The sequence below is a fragment of the Cupressus sempervirens genome, chromosome 7 (genome assembly GCF_028749045.1).
Source record: "Cupressus sempervirens isolate cs-2001-9-10 chromosome 7, ASM2874904v1, whole genome shotgun sequence".
Classification (NCBI taxonomy): Eukaryota; Viridiplantae; Streptophyta; class Pinopsida; order Cupressales; family Cupressaceae; genus Cupressus; species Cupressus sempervirens.
In genome coordinates, this window is record NC_143124.1 from 917,044,391 (window position 1) to 917,058,478 (window position 14,088).

Consider the following 14,088-nt stretch of genomic DNA (forward strand, 5'->3'; position numbering starts at 1 on the left):
GATTTAATATAACTTTATTATAATTATTTAATTAATAATAGTTAAATTAGAGTTGTGTGTAAATAATGATCATAAATTATTATTAATAATTTAAATCATAAACTACGCTTTGAATAGTGCTTGCACTAATTAATAAAGTGGAGAAAAAGAAAATAAAAGATTATTATAATTAAAAATCTCTTTAAGTGTGCATAAAAGAATTAAACAATTAAAATATTCATAATTTTAATAAAATTATTGACTTTTAGTAATTGGGAATAGAAACCCTAGTTAGGGCTATGGTTCTTTATTAGAGGGTTTATGGTTCATTTGAGGGCAACATAGGTTTAGGGGAGCAAATTTTGGAATGGAAGCAAAGGAATAATTGGAAACTTCAAAGGTTTTTGATTAGCAAGGGTTTCACCAGATTGTCTAGATTAGTAGCAACACATTAAGGTAGGATTGAAACCCATGGTAATAAATTCATTTGAAAATATTTATATTCTTCATGTTCTCTTGAGTGTTTGCAATTTGGTTGTTTTATTTATTATAGTAACTTGGATGTGCAAATGATAGAAAATTTCATATCTAACTTGGAAGAATTGGAAAACTTGTTATTATCAAACCCAAATTGAAATTTCACCAAAAAAAATTGGAGAGAGAAAAAATACATTGAAGGGAGAGAATAAAATATATTGTTCTTTCATGTTTTTAGAAGATCAAAGGCATGTGAAAATAATAATTGCATGTTTTATTTTTATTTTATAAAAAATATAACTTAATTTTTAGATTTATTTTTAAAAAACCTTATTTTTATGATTAATTATTAATTTTAGAAATTAAAAAATATTATTTATTTATTTTAAAAATTAAATAAATAAATACTACTTACTTTCTTATAAGTGGGTTTATCGTATTAATTTTGGTTAAACTCATAGTGAGTTATAACTTGTTACATATTTATTAAGGCTAGTGGAGTTATAAATTAATAAATATATAATTATGAGATAATTATATTTTAAGAGAAGATATAGTGGAGCTCACTATATAATCATCTAGTTATGAATATTTAAATATTATGAGAGAAATTTAAAATAACTTAATTATTATTATAATTATAACTTCAAGTTTGAGTTGTATATTGAATTAAAGGAAAGTAAATATTAATATTAGACTTAAATCATTCATGATTTAAGATTATTTTAATTAATAACATGATAATATTGCATGGTATCTATGCACAAAGAGATTTGACATTTAAATATTTATTTATTTAAATAAGCATATTAGCATAACAATTTATATTAACATGTATATTATTACCTTATTTTTAAACACATCTTTATGACCCAAACTAAAGAAGAGAAAATGATGGAATTAAATCATATGCTTGAAGACTATGTGTTTTCTTAAATATTCTATTTATAGTCCGATGACGTTTATTTTTATGATAGTTTTCTTTGTGGGCTGTTTAGTTGGCCAAGTTAGGATGTGCACTAGACGTGTTTTTGAGATTTCTTTTATGATTATTTAACTAGATGCCATGATGTATTTTTTTTATTCAAATTGAGACTTATTTTATGAGATGTCTTTTGATGAGCATTTACAAGAACTTGGCTGAATTCGATCAATATTACTTGTGTGGTATGAGACACAATTGTGACTTGGGAGTTTTGTGAAGGGAGTCTAGGTACATGTCTATGGAAGTGGCTTGCAATGGGGATCAAGGCCCAAAGTGGCTGCCAAGATAACTCATTATAAGTTGTGTAACAACTGATAACATAGTAATTAAAAATCTTGCCTCACCCATGCCTTGAGATAAATTAAAAGATAAGTTAGATACTTATCCACATACATGCCTTGAGTGCTTGTATAGGTTAAGGATGGGAATGGGATGACACCTTGAGAGGTATGACTAGTTTCCTCATCTTCACGAGAAGGTATTCTAGTTTCACATAGAGTCACTGGGGGTCGAGGTCCTAAGAGACTACTAGGGTTAGAGTTGGTTCATGTGATGACACTCCATAATATGTAGCCTGAGTCTCGTTCATGATTTCTTTATATTTGCCTCTAGTGGTGTACTTTTTGGATGTTACTTTTGATGGTGTATTTTTGTGAGTTATACTTATTGATTGGATGTCAGTTATTGTTGGCAACTGACTTTTATTGATGAGTGTCAATTATTCATTGGTGGTGTTTTTATTTTTGGAGTTAGTGATTGGTTATTTACTTTTATTGATGACAATTATTTGTTGGTTATTGTGCTTGTGGCACTTGACATCAATTTGGAGGTGACTGTATCTTTTTGGTTTTGATATTTGATCTGTACTTGGATTCTAATGTTGATTTTGGTATGTGATGTTGATTTGGATGAGTGTCTTTTTGACTTTGGTTATCTTTTATTTATTAGTAGTTTATGTACCCTTAAGGTAGATTTGGCTATTAGGATCCCTTGCCTAGGATTGTTTTATGATTTGATTATCTATGTGTGGATCGTACATTATCTCTCCTGGATGGTGAGATCTGGAGCCTGATTAGGTGACCACACAGTCGGGAGGTAGTAACTATTGAAGTTGATAAACGATCAACCCTACAGCTTCCAAGAATCACCTGCATGCAAACACCTATTACAGAAGAGAGAGGCAAAAAGCTATGGAGGCAGGAATTGCCAGATCCATAGATGAGACATACTTGATGAGCAAAAAATAGATTGCTATTATCAAAAGTGAATTCTCAAGTTAAGTTTACAATAAGAGATCATCCTTATAAAGGAGATCAAAACCCTAAAAAAGGTCTAACCTAGGTTGCATCAAAATAATTAATAAAAGAAATTAATTATTAGATGCCTAAAGTTTAGCTTAAGAAACTAGAGTTAATTAGGAAATATCTAATAACTCTAACACCCACCCTTAAGATAAACTTAGGGAGTAGCTAAAAACCTAGAAACTACTGCTAAAAGTAGAAATGGGTCCCAGCAAACAAAGCCTGATGAGGTACCCAAGCACAACCAAATCTCTGAAAAGAGGAGAAATAGAGAAAACCACATGGGAAAAACTCTACTCCAAAAAGAGATGGAAAACATGCTGAAAGAAACTAGTGAAGGACTGAAGAAGCCTCCAAACTAGGGAATGTCCCAGAAGATAGGAACAAAGATGATCATGTAGAACACCACTGAAGCGTGTAGAAGCTGCAAAGCTCTGTCAAAAGTAACTGCTGATCTGAAAGACCTCCACTGAAATAGAACCTGACCAGGTAGAGAAGACTATAATCTGCATCGAATCAGGAGGCACACAAAGGCAAACAACTAGACTCGAAGATACAGATGGCATGAAACACCAAAGCCTGAAGAGCTGATCAATCGAACCAAGGAAGCATGAGAAACAACAGAAGAACCCCCCCTAATGCAGACAAGGGTGAGGTGACAGGCACCTGAAAAGTGGGCCAAAAGAACTGCATGTCAAGGAACCACGATCAAGATGCACAAAATAGTACATGTGTGTGTACTGAGGTGATCAATCTCAGACACGTCATGAGGCTAATGTCACAGAAGGGACACTCACTAGACAAAGGAAGATGGCAAACACAGGCAAAAACATCAACCCCCCATGGCACTTTATCAAAGTAGTGCATGTACAATAAGGCACAAGATATAATGAATCCCAAGAATACAGTAATCTGTATGAGTGTCCTCAGATGAAACTACTCGAATCAGAAGGCAAACAAAGGCAAACAACTGAAACGAAAATACAGATGCAGTATGGCACTTTATCTCAGTGCGTTTGCAATAATGCATACAAATGATGGCTAAAGAGATCAGAAGAGACATAAGACTAATACAGTAGATAGTACAAGTCATGAAGAATCATCTAAAGAAAAGAAATCGATCCTCGGACCTTTCCAACGATATAAAGAATTCTCAAATTGGAGATCGGATGCTCAAGATATGCCTCCCGGAGTGCAAAACTATACCCATGACTTTGACATCATAAAAAGCTATTAAAACAGCATCAAAACTGAAAACTAACTATACCACTATGACGGGCTCGGAACTAGCTTTTCGACAATATCTTGTTTGCAAAAAACGGAGTCCGTTTGCCCAAGATATGAGCAAAAAAGCAAAGGTAGGTTCAAATAGAGGTCGAGGAGGTGACAAGAGTAGTGATGCAGTGCTGATATCAGCAGGTGACGAGCCCAAAGTTGACGGTCAAATGGCCGTCAAGGCAAAAAAAAAATGCCATAAAATGACCCCTGTTGAAAAAAAATTCAACCGCCGGAAACAAAAGCCGAACAAAGGGCCGGTGCCGGATTAAAAACCGGTGGCCAAGAAAAAGAACATGTTTGGAAAATTTGGCAAACCGCCGTTCCAAAAAACATAGCCATCTGCCAAACAAATCAATCATGGCGCACATCAGAAGATGACGTGGGAGCACATGAGGTTGATGAAATAGAGAAGTTCAAAGGCCCAAAAAATGGCGCCAAATCTTCGATCATAAAATGTTTTATCTCCAAGTAAACACGTGAATCATCGAGAACAATGCCAAAACAATGCCTTGTGGCAGTTGGATGGGAGAGCCAAGGAGTCAGCAAAACAACTCATGAAAGAAAAATATCCACCCTTGAAACTGCCAGAATAAACCAAATTATGGCTCATCAGTAAGCCACGTGGACCATGGGCCCAATTTGTCAAGACGCTTGGTCTATGGCTAAAATCGCCAATCCAAAAAATGGGATAAACTGCCCAATGAATGTCGATTATCCACTGATGTCATTTGAAAAGAAAGGCCCAAACCACTGAACAAAACAGTTTCATAAACCAACTCAAGTTTTTCAAAGACTGGGCCATTGGACGAAGATGGAGGCACAGTGCTCAAAATTTGGGAGCGGAGGTCAAGGAGGTAATAAATCTTGAAAATGCCAAAAAATATGCCATTAATCCATATAACCCATAAACTGTCGAAGAACAAGCTGAGATGTTAGATTAGATGGCAAAGTCATAGGAGATTGGCACAAAATGGAGAGGGAAGCTCGAAAAAAGAGCCGTTGATTAAGGCACTGCTCCCAAATAAAAAACATTTGTAGGACCACAATCTATGTGGAAAAACAATCACAAACTCCCACGTGGCCTTACCATGACAAAGGGCGGTGATTGCACACAGAAGCCAAGGCACGAAGGAGATCGATCCTACAAATTTGGCGCTATCTCCAAAGACCAAAAGCAGATGAAGTGTCTTAAGAGATTGCCGTGGGTGACGCCAAAGAGTGGCCGATGAAGAGCCAAAAAAAAAGTCCAAATCTGCTCTATTAATTTGCTAATCTCCCAAGTTCAGATCCATCACTTGATTGGGGTGCCCGAATAGATGTTGATAACCACTTGGAGAGGGAAAGCGCCATCTATGCTGGCAGAAGTTAACGAAAAGCCTAGGATGGGCCTTTGAATGAAGAATACACTGTCAAGGTGGAAAGTTTAGATCAGACCACAAAGCAAGAATGTTCTTTGTAAAGCAGTCTCCCCTAAACACAAGCCAATCTTCCCTTCAACAAATGCAGCCATGAGCAGAGTTTCCATCATCAAAGGTGGTGGCGCCACCCAAACCAAGGGTCATTTCCCAAAAAAATAAAATAAAAAATGCTCTTCCAAAAAACCAAGAACTGCTGGACCATATGCCAATAACCACTAATAAAACCTCCCAAATCCAATACAAAATCTTCTGAAAGCTACAGATCTGAAAAACGATGCCAAATCTCTCACAAACAGAACAGGGGCATGAAGATCTGGAGCTCTGATACCATGTTGAAGTTGATAAACGATCAACCCTACAGCTTCCAAGAATCACCTGCATGCAAACACCTATTACAGAAGAGAGAGGCAAAAAGCTATGGAGGCAGGAATTGCCAGATCCATAGATGAGACATACTTGATGAGCAAAAAATAGATTGCTATTATCAAAAGTGAATTCTCAAGTTAAGTTTACAATAAGAGATCATCCTTATAAAGGAGATCAAAACCCTAAAAAAGGTCTAACCTAGGTTGCATCAAAATAATTAATAAAAGAAATTAATTATTAGATGCCTAAAGTTTAGCTTAAGAAACTAGAGTTAATTAGGAAATATCTAATAACTCTAACTGGTCAGGTTCTATTTCAGTGGAGGTCTTTCAGATCAGCAGTTACTTTTGATAGAGCTTTGCAGCTTCTACATGCTTCAGTGATGTTCTACATGATCATCTTTGTTCCTATCTTCTGGGACATTCCCTAGTTTGGAGGCTTCTTCAGTCCTTCACTAGTTTCTTTCAGCATGTTTTCCATCTCTTTTTGGAGTAGAGTTTTTCCCATGTGGTTTTCTCTATTTCTCCTCTTTTCAGAGATTTGGTTGTGCTTGGGTACCTCATCAGGCTTTGTTTGTCGGGACCCATTTCTACTTTTAGTAGTAGTTTCTAAGTTTTTAGCTACTCCCTAAGTTTATCTTAAGGAGGGGTGTTAGAGTTATTAGATATTTCCTAATTAACTCTAGTTGCTTAAGCTAAACTTTAGGCATCTAATAATTAATTTCTTTTATTAATTATTTTGATGCAACCTAGGTTAGACCTTTTTTAGGGTTTTGATCTCCTTTATAAGGATGATCTCTTATTGTAAACTTAACTTGAGAATTCACTTTTGATAATAGCAATCTATTTTTTGCTCATCAAGTATGTCTCATCTATGGATCTGGCAATTCCTGCCTCCATAGCTTTTTGCCTCTCTCTTCTGTAATAGGTGTTTGCATGCAGGTGATTCTTGGAAGCTGTAGGGTTGATCGTTTATCAACTTCAACAGTAACTTCTTACGATTTGGGTCCCCCTCAAATTGGCAGTTATTAGATGTCCATTGATACAATTGTATCTTCTTATTCTTGTCTTGGAGGCTTCTATTCCTTTGATGTATCTACATATTATGTATCTTGTATTTTGAGATCCTACGAGATGTATTGTCTATTGATGTACTTATATTTATTATTCCATACCCTTCGGCATGTGCAATGGATGATGTTACATGAATGCACTTTATCATATCAATTTTTTTTATTTATGTGTATATTATATTATGTATTTGTTTATTCATTTTATGATTATGAAAATTGTACTTGAGATTTTAACTAATTAACATAAACTTCTCAAATGTGACTCAATGTGAAGGAACCCTTGAGCTATAAAACATATATTATATTTGCATTGTGTAATTGATGTGCATGTGTGTATTGCTTCCGCATTGTTACTTTGATATTGTTTAAACTTTTTTAAAAATAGTTTAGTAAATGTTGTATCGTGTTTTTCTTTTTCTTTTGAGTTTCCCAAGCAGGGCCGTACACATAAGACATATTGAATTACGCATTGCGAATTGGTATAATTTTAATTTTTTTGGAGATTTATTCCAATAAGTCCATTAGGTATCAACAAAGAAATTAAATTTTATCATGACAATGTAAAGTTATGTTGACAAAGAAAACAAAATATTCCATCAAATATCAACAAGCAAACTTAATGTTCCCCAACTTTGTAAGCTATGTTGACGAGTGGCAATTTTTGAAATGAAGATGGGGTTATTATCAACATGAGCGATATGGAATGATGGCTTGGTGAAGAAAGTTTTCTTCATATGAAAATAATGATATTCTAATTCATTATATTAATTTTCACTCACCTCTTAGGTTTCTTTTTCAAAAATTTGATCGTATTTTCACATCAAACTTAATATCAATAGAATAGTATGAGCAACATTGCAAAATCTTACATTTTGCAATGTGCAACAACATGTTTTCAAAGAGTTAGTTGGTCTATTAGGGATCTATAACCATCAAGAAATATTATTGAAAAGGTGATTTTTGTTGAATGAAGGGAATAGTGTCAAGTTAGAGGGTTATTTCTCAAGTTTATCAAAGAAACCTCAAACTATCATCTCTTTAAAGCATGTAGAAAGATAGAAGTAGATGAATTTTTAGGTTTGGATATGCAAGGAAGTAATTGGATCATGTTGGTAAGGAAGGGGCCATAACAAAAATTCCATTGTATTGTATTAGGTTGAATGATTAATAAAAGATTTTATAGTTTGAAGTTGAAAACGTAAGTAGTTATAGTAACAATTATGTTTTTCCTTGCTTTCATGCATTTTGTAATGTGTTAATAGATTTATTGATGTCATGGATCGATTTAGAAACTTAGATTGTTGAATTAGGTTTTTCTTGGATCCATTCTTGTTGGTAGCCATTAAATATATTGAGAGTTTGATTGAGTTTGGCTAAAACTTCTACAAAACCTTTTGTAATAGAGTACCTCATGAGTTTCTGATGATATCTAGAAAGGTCACCGTCCAAAAATTACCAAACTTTGGTATGTTAAAGTAGATTCATGTATCTTTCAATTAAATTTGGTCTTTTACTACAAGATTGTGGCATGTGAGAGAACAGTGATACCCTAGTGGGACAAACACAGTGAATTTATTATTTTTGGAAAGTATTGGTAGCATCGGAATGATTTAATATTTTGGAAGGGCTCTTAAATGTTTTGTAATGATTGGAAAATCTAAGGGCTGTTCTTTAACCTTAAAAGATTATAGAACCAATGATTTCAAAGCAATGTTTTAATTATGATCATAAGTGTTCCTAAAAAACTTGTAAACTGTCACTAAGGAACCATAGAAACTAATTATGAAACCTTGTTTTTTGGGAAGTCTTGAGATCAATACAAAGTATGAATAAACATGTTTGGTCAAAAGGTAAAGAATTATCTTGTTGATAATGTCTTCTATCATGGTGAAGGGGTTTTTACAATAGTTATAGGACTTTGAGCAATGACAATCATGTTTGAAACCTAGTCGCTGGTAAGTAAGAGTTGTATAAGGGAATAAGTGTCTAAAGTGTATAAATGGATATGGTTTAATAGAAATGTGTGTTGTTGTTTATATTTGGGGAAAGGTAGGAAACTAGTAAATTTTTGGTTATGGCAGTGACCTTATGGACAATATTGATTGAATTTCAAGACAATGCAAAGGGAAAGATACATATGTTGATTTATTACTAGAAATGCGAGTGCTTGCGAGATGAATAGGGTTGATGAATATAAGAAGTCCAACCCAAGACCTAAAATACCTTAAGATTGTACTCATAAAAAGGATCAAATAAAACGTCTTTGGAAAAAGGATATAGGAACTAAGGATTGATTGGGCAATGTTATGACAAAACATTCTAATATTGTGATGGGATGATAATGTTTTAACCGATATGATGATTTAAGGTTGAAAATAAGATATATTTTGGTGACTTGAGGTTGTTATTGATGTGTTCATATTATTGAGTAACCTATCATGGTGCCATAAGAGATACTAATAAATTGTGAAGAAGATTGATTTGAACAAGTTGAAAAGCCTCTAATATGTTATTTTATGATGTTTTCCTGATTAGATCAACATGATCCTAGAAGAATGAGTATTTTTCAAGATTCTCTACATCACTTACAATAGAGGGCGTAAATAGAGAAATAATAAATGGAATTGGTACATTGAAATCCCATGGTCTAGCAAAAATATAGGGGATGGTTGCAAAATTCAAGGAACAATGTATTGAATTAGCTCTTATGATTTAGTTCTACCATTGCAACTCCACCCCATATTTGAGATTAAGGTTAAATTTTGAGGAGAATATTAGTTTATTTATAGAGTCTAGAGACATAGGTTTACTATCACAGGCAATTTAACCACCATCAAATCAACTAGGTCTAAACTAGCCATATATTGATATAATAACCAATAAATATCATATTAGTTCACATGAATTCTTCAAAAAGGATTTTCATCATCAAGACTATATTTGGGGTTCAAGTGTTATCACATTCTAACTTCAAGGATAAGTTGTATAATGACCACTACATGGAAAACATGAATATACATACACCAAAATACACAAGGATTTATTATAACCACCATTTTATTTTTATATACTATGAATTAATAAGAAGTGGTAATCCAATCCTTTGGCACACAGATGTGAGCTACAAAGTATTATTTGAATACCATTTTATATTATCAAATACCTTGAAAAAATTACCAACCCTCTTGAATTGAATGAGGTTTACTTAACCTTATGCTTCATAGGGCTATATTAGGTGAAACAACTTAGTCTATTGCTATGAGCATTCCTATAAAGGAAATACTGTGGTTTTTAAAAATCATTGGGATTGGTCTTGTAGTTAAAAATCAAGAATTCATCATGTTAATCCCAATGTACTACTATCCTCATAGAAAAAATCTCATAAATTTATTGATCTCAAATAATCAAAATGTGTGTGTGTGTGTGTGTGTGTGTGTGTGTGTGTGTGTGTGTGTGTGTGTGTGTGTGTGTGTGTGTGTGTGTGTGTGTGTGTGTGTGTGTGTGTGTGTGTGTGTGTGTGTAGAAACTTTCATATGGTGCTCTAGGGAACCAAACCTAGTATTGAAGGTTAACACTTATATCCGTAGGCACATAATTACCTAATGCATTGGTAGCATTTATTTTCTTTAAAAAATTATGAAATTAAGATTCAATGCATATTATTCATTAAGATTAACAATGGAGCATAATAAAATATTGAAAAGTGTGTTACCTTTTTTAGATTCTCTTTGTTTCAAGAATAGTTTAATATTATCTAATTAACATGACCAACTATGTGAAGGTAGAAGCTCAATTGACCCCCTCACCCCATATATCACTCTAAGTTCCTCATTAACATCCAACATTCATTCTTTCTTTCATCAATTAAGAAAACATTACATCTGTTCATTGTCACATAACATTCATTAACACATAACATTCATCAAAACTCAGTAACATATAACATTGATCAACATTCATTACCTCGTATAATTCTTTAACATTTATTAACACATAAAAAAATTATTTGCTAACAAATTAAATATTACAATCATTTTTTAAAAATCTAGGTAAAGACTAAGTTGAGCATCATTGTCTTCATCATTTTTCCCCTTGTCAATTCTTGTACCCTCTACTCGTGATCTTAATGCATGTCTAGCCCTATACTCATGACACAAATTCTTATGCAAAGGGGATACGCTGCAATAACAAATAAATGGGTTCAATTCATAAGATTTATTATTATTATTATTACAAACATTTTATTAATTAAAAGAACATTGTAGGGGTGTTCTCTACATTATATTACCTTGATTAATTATATTATATTCCAACTGCCATAGGCAAGGTTTCATTCTTCATGGTTTTGATGTAGTCTTCTTTCTCTTTGCAAATGTGTTTTTCAATATTTTGGTACTTATGATTTTGTGGAGGAAGTGCCTATACTCATCAAAATTCTACTTCCCTAAACTTTTTGAATGACAAGATTTAATCTTTGGACCACAAACTAGACAAATAAAATGTCCATTTATTTGAAAACCTATAAGATAATGTATTATTGGATTAAATATGTTATTTTTATAATTACAATTATGCACAAGTTGAATATTATAAAATAACATAAAAATGTGTTAGCCTCGAGGCATCATGAATTGTCCATACAAAAATTGCATGGAGTTGAAATTGTCTTTGTCATATTGGTTTAGAGACGTCATACATAGTGACACCACTCCATAACTCCAACAACTCGTCGATAAGAGGCTCAATATATGCATTGGTATCTTTCACTTGGTAGTTACCTAGTTGAATGAACAAAAACATGACATAATTATTATAACAATTTTACTACAATATTTGTAAGTTAATATAGATGAATATTAAAAAAAGGAAATACCTAAAACAATAATTACCAATATTATGTGCTCCTAAATATTGACATCCATAGAGGAATGTTGTTGTTGATAACAAAAACGTGCCAAGCCGAGCAAGTAGATCTCAACTCTCCAAATGGATTGACACTGTCCATTGTCAATGAAAGTTTGAGATTGCAAGGTTCTTTAAATTGTGGTCATTTTTTATTTATGTCCGTAGAAGCAAAACCATCTACAAGCATTTGAATAATGTCATCTCAACTTCTATTGTGTGCATAGTAATCCATAAATTGCACCAAGCTTTCACACATAAGTAATTGTTACAAACATGGAATAATGAGAATATAACACATAACCTTGTAAGATGCCTTTATGTTAGCTAATCTATTTGATATCCAGTGATATGAAATTTAGGCATTTTGTTCCAAATTCACGATGTTTATGATATATAATATGATCATTGGGACATGCATATTTTGTTTGATACTCCAATTCAATATCTTTTATAATGGCATATAATTCTTGGTATGATCGAGGTAGAATATTTGATGTTGGTAACAAAAACTCACTTGACAATCTATAACGAAAAATAATTTGTTAATATAAAGAATATTAATGGTACACATTTGACCCTTTATTTACTATGATGAAATAACACCAAAAATGAATTTAAAAACTGACATATATGACATCCATTTACATACGTGAGATTGTTATGTTGGATAAACCATTCATAAGCTTCAATTTCACTAACAACAATACAATAAATAGAAGATTTTTTTGGAAGACACCATAAAGGGGCTTGTATGCCTTCTCAAGTAGAGGTAAATCATGAACAATATCAAAGTCATCTTGATCATCATGACCATCATGATCAACTATGCCAATACTAAATGTTTCATGGATTAATGTATTTGTACCATCAATTTCAATTGTATTTTCTAATGCACGGTCATCTTCTTCCATAGGATCATTATCTTCAGCTTTGATATTCACACCTCCATGTTGCTCCACTTGGAAAACCACATTCTTTGGGTTGTGGTAGTTCATACCATGTGCCTTAGGGAACCCCAACTATATAAAAATGATCAATATAGATAAATCATGCTTATCAAGTGATTTCTTAAGTATATAAATTAATAAAATGATATAATGAACAACTTACAAATGGAAAATAATTGTGCCCCTCTTCAACGTGACCATGTTGTCTACAATGTTTCTCAGTTGTTGTGATTAAAACTCTTCTAGTCTTTAAGCCCTTAAATTATTGTAGGGACAATAACATTTTCCATCACCTTTTCTTTTCAAGCTAGACCACAATCCAACAATTCTCTCCTTATTTTGTTCTGGTCTGATATTATCTGACATGATTTTTCTTTACAGGCAAAAAAGTTGGTCTATAGAAACTTCATGTCTTCACAAACAAGATAAAATAATGTCACGCATACATAAATCTTCTTAGAATTAGCTATATAGAACTTGAAATGTTACTTGTGAACTGATGTTTCAGTACAATATGCCAAATTGAAATACTTGAACATAGAAAAGTTGCAAAACAAACTAAAATCATTAAACATTCATCACAACAACATAGTAGTCATGCACTCTAGGAGAACCTAAGGTGCAAGGCATACCACGAGTTTGTGAGTTTTAATATGAAAAAGTATAATGTTTTTGATGTATCAAGAGTCATTCAAGTCATAATTTATATATTTGACAAAGCAATGTAATGGTTCGGGAAAACGTTTTTCAAAGTTATCAACTAGGTCCTGATTAAGTCCATGAAGTCAAAATAATGTAAAGGTTTGACGAGGGTACACATATGATGTAAAATGAGTCAATTAGTCCATACTAAGGTGTTAGAAGGGTCAATGTCAAGTTTAAAGTCATTTTGTGCAAGATGTAAAAGTTGCTCTAAAAGTTGCAACATTGCAAGATCTAGATTTTAGCAAGTTGCATTTAGAAGTAGTCAAGAGAATTAGTTGGTCTATGGTGATTGGGAAAGTTGAAAACTATCAAGAATATTATAAGAGGCTTGTTTTGGTCAAATGAAGTCATGGTGTTAGACCAAGAGCATTTGGAGGAAGTGTGTTAAAGGACTTCTATTAGTTCCTTTGATTGACACTCTTGCTGCAACATAAAGGGGACAATTAGGAAGAACCTTGGCATTCAACAAATTAGGAACTCTCATTGTCCCAAGTGAGCAATGAATAATGTACAAGGCTGCACTGGGGAACTCTTGCTCCCACTCGACACTCTGCGCTTTGGCCATGGCCCCTTCTAGCTTTTCCTCGGTGGATCCTCTTATTTTTACGGATGTGTTTGCTCAGTCGACTTCTTCCAGAGTTCATTCAGGGTTTAG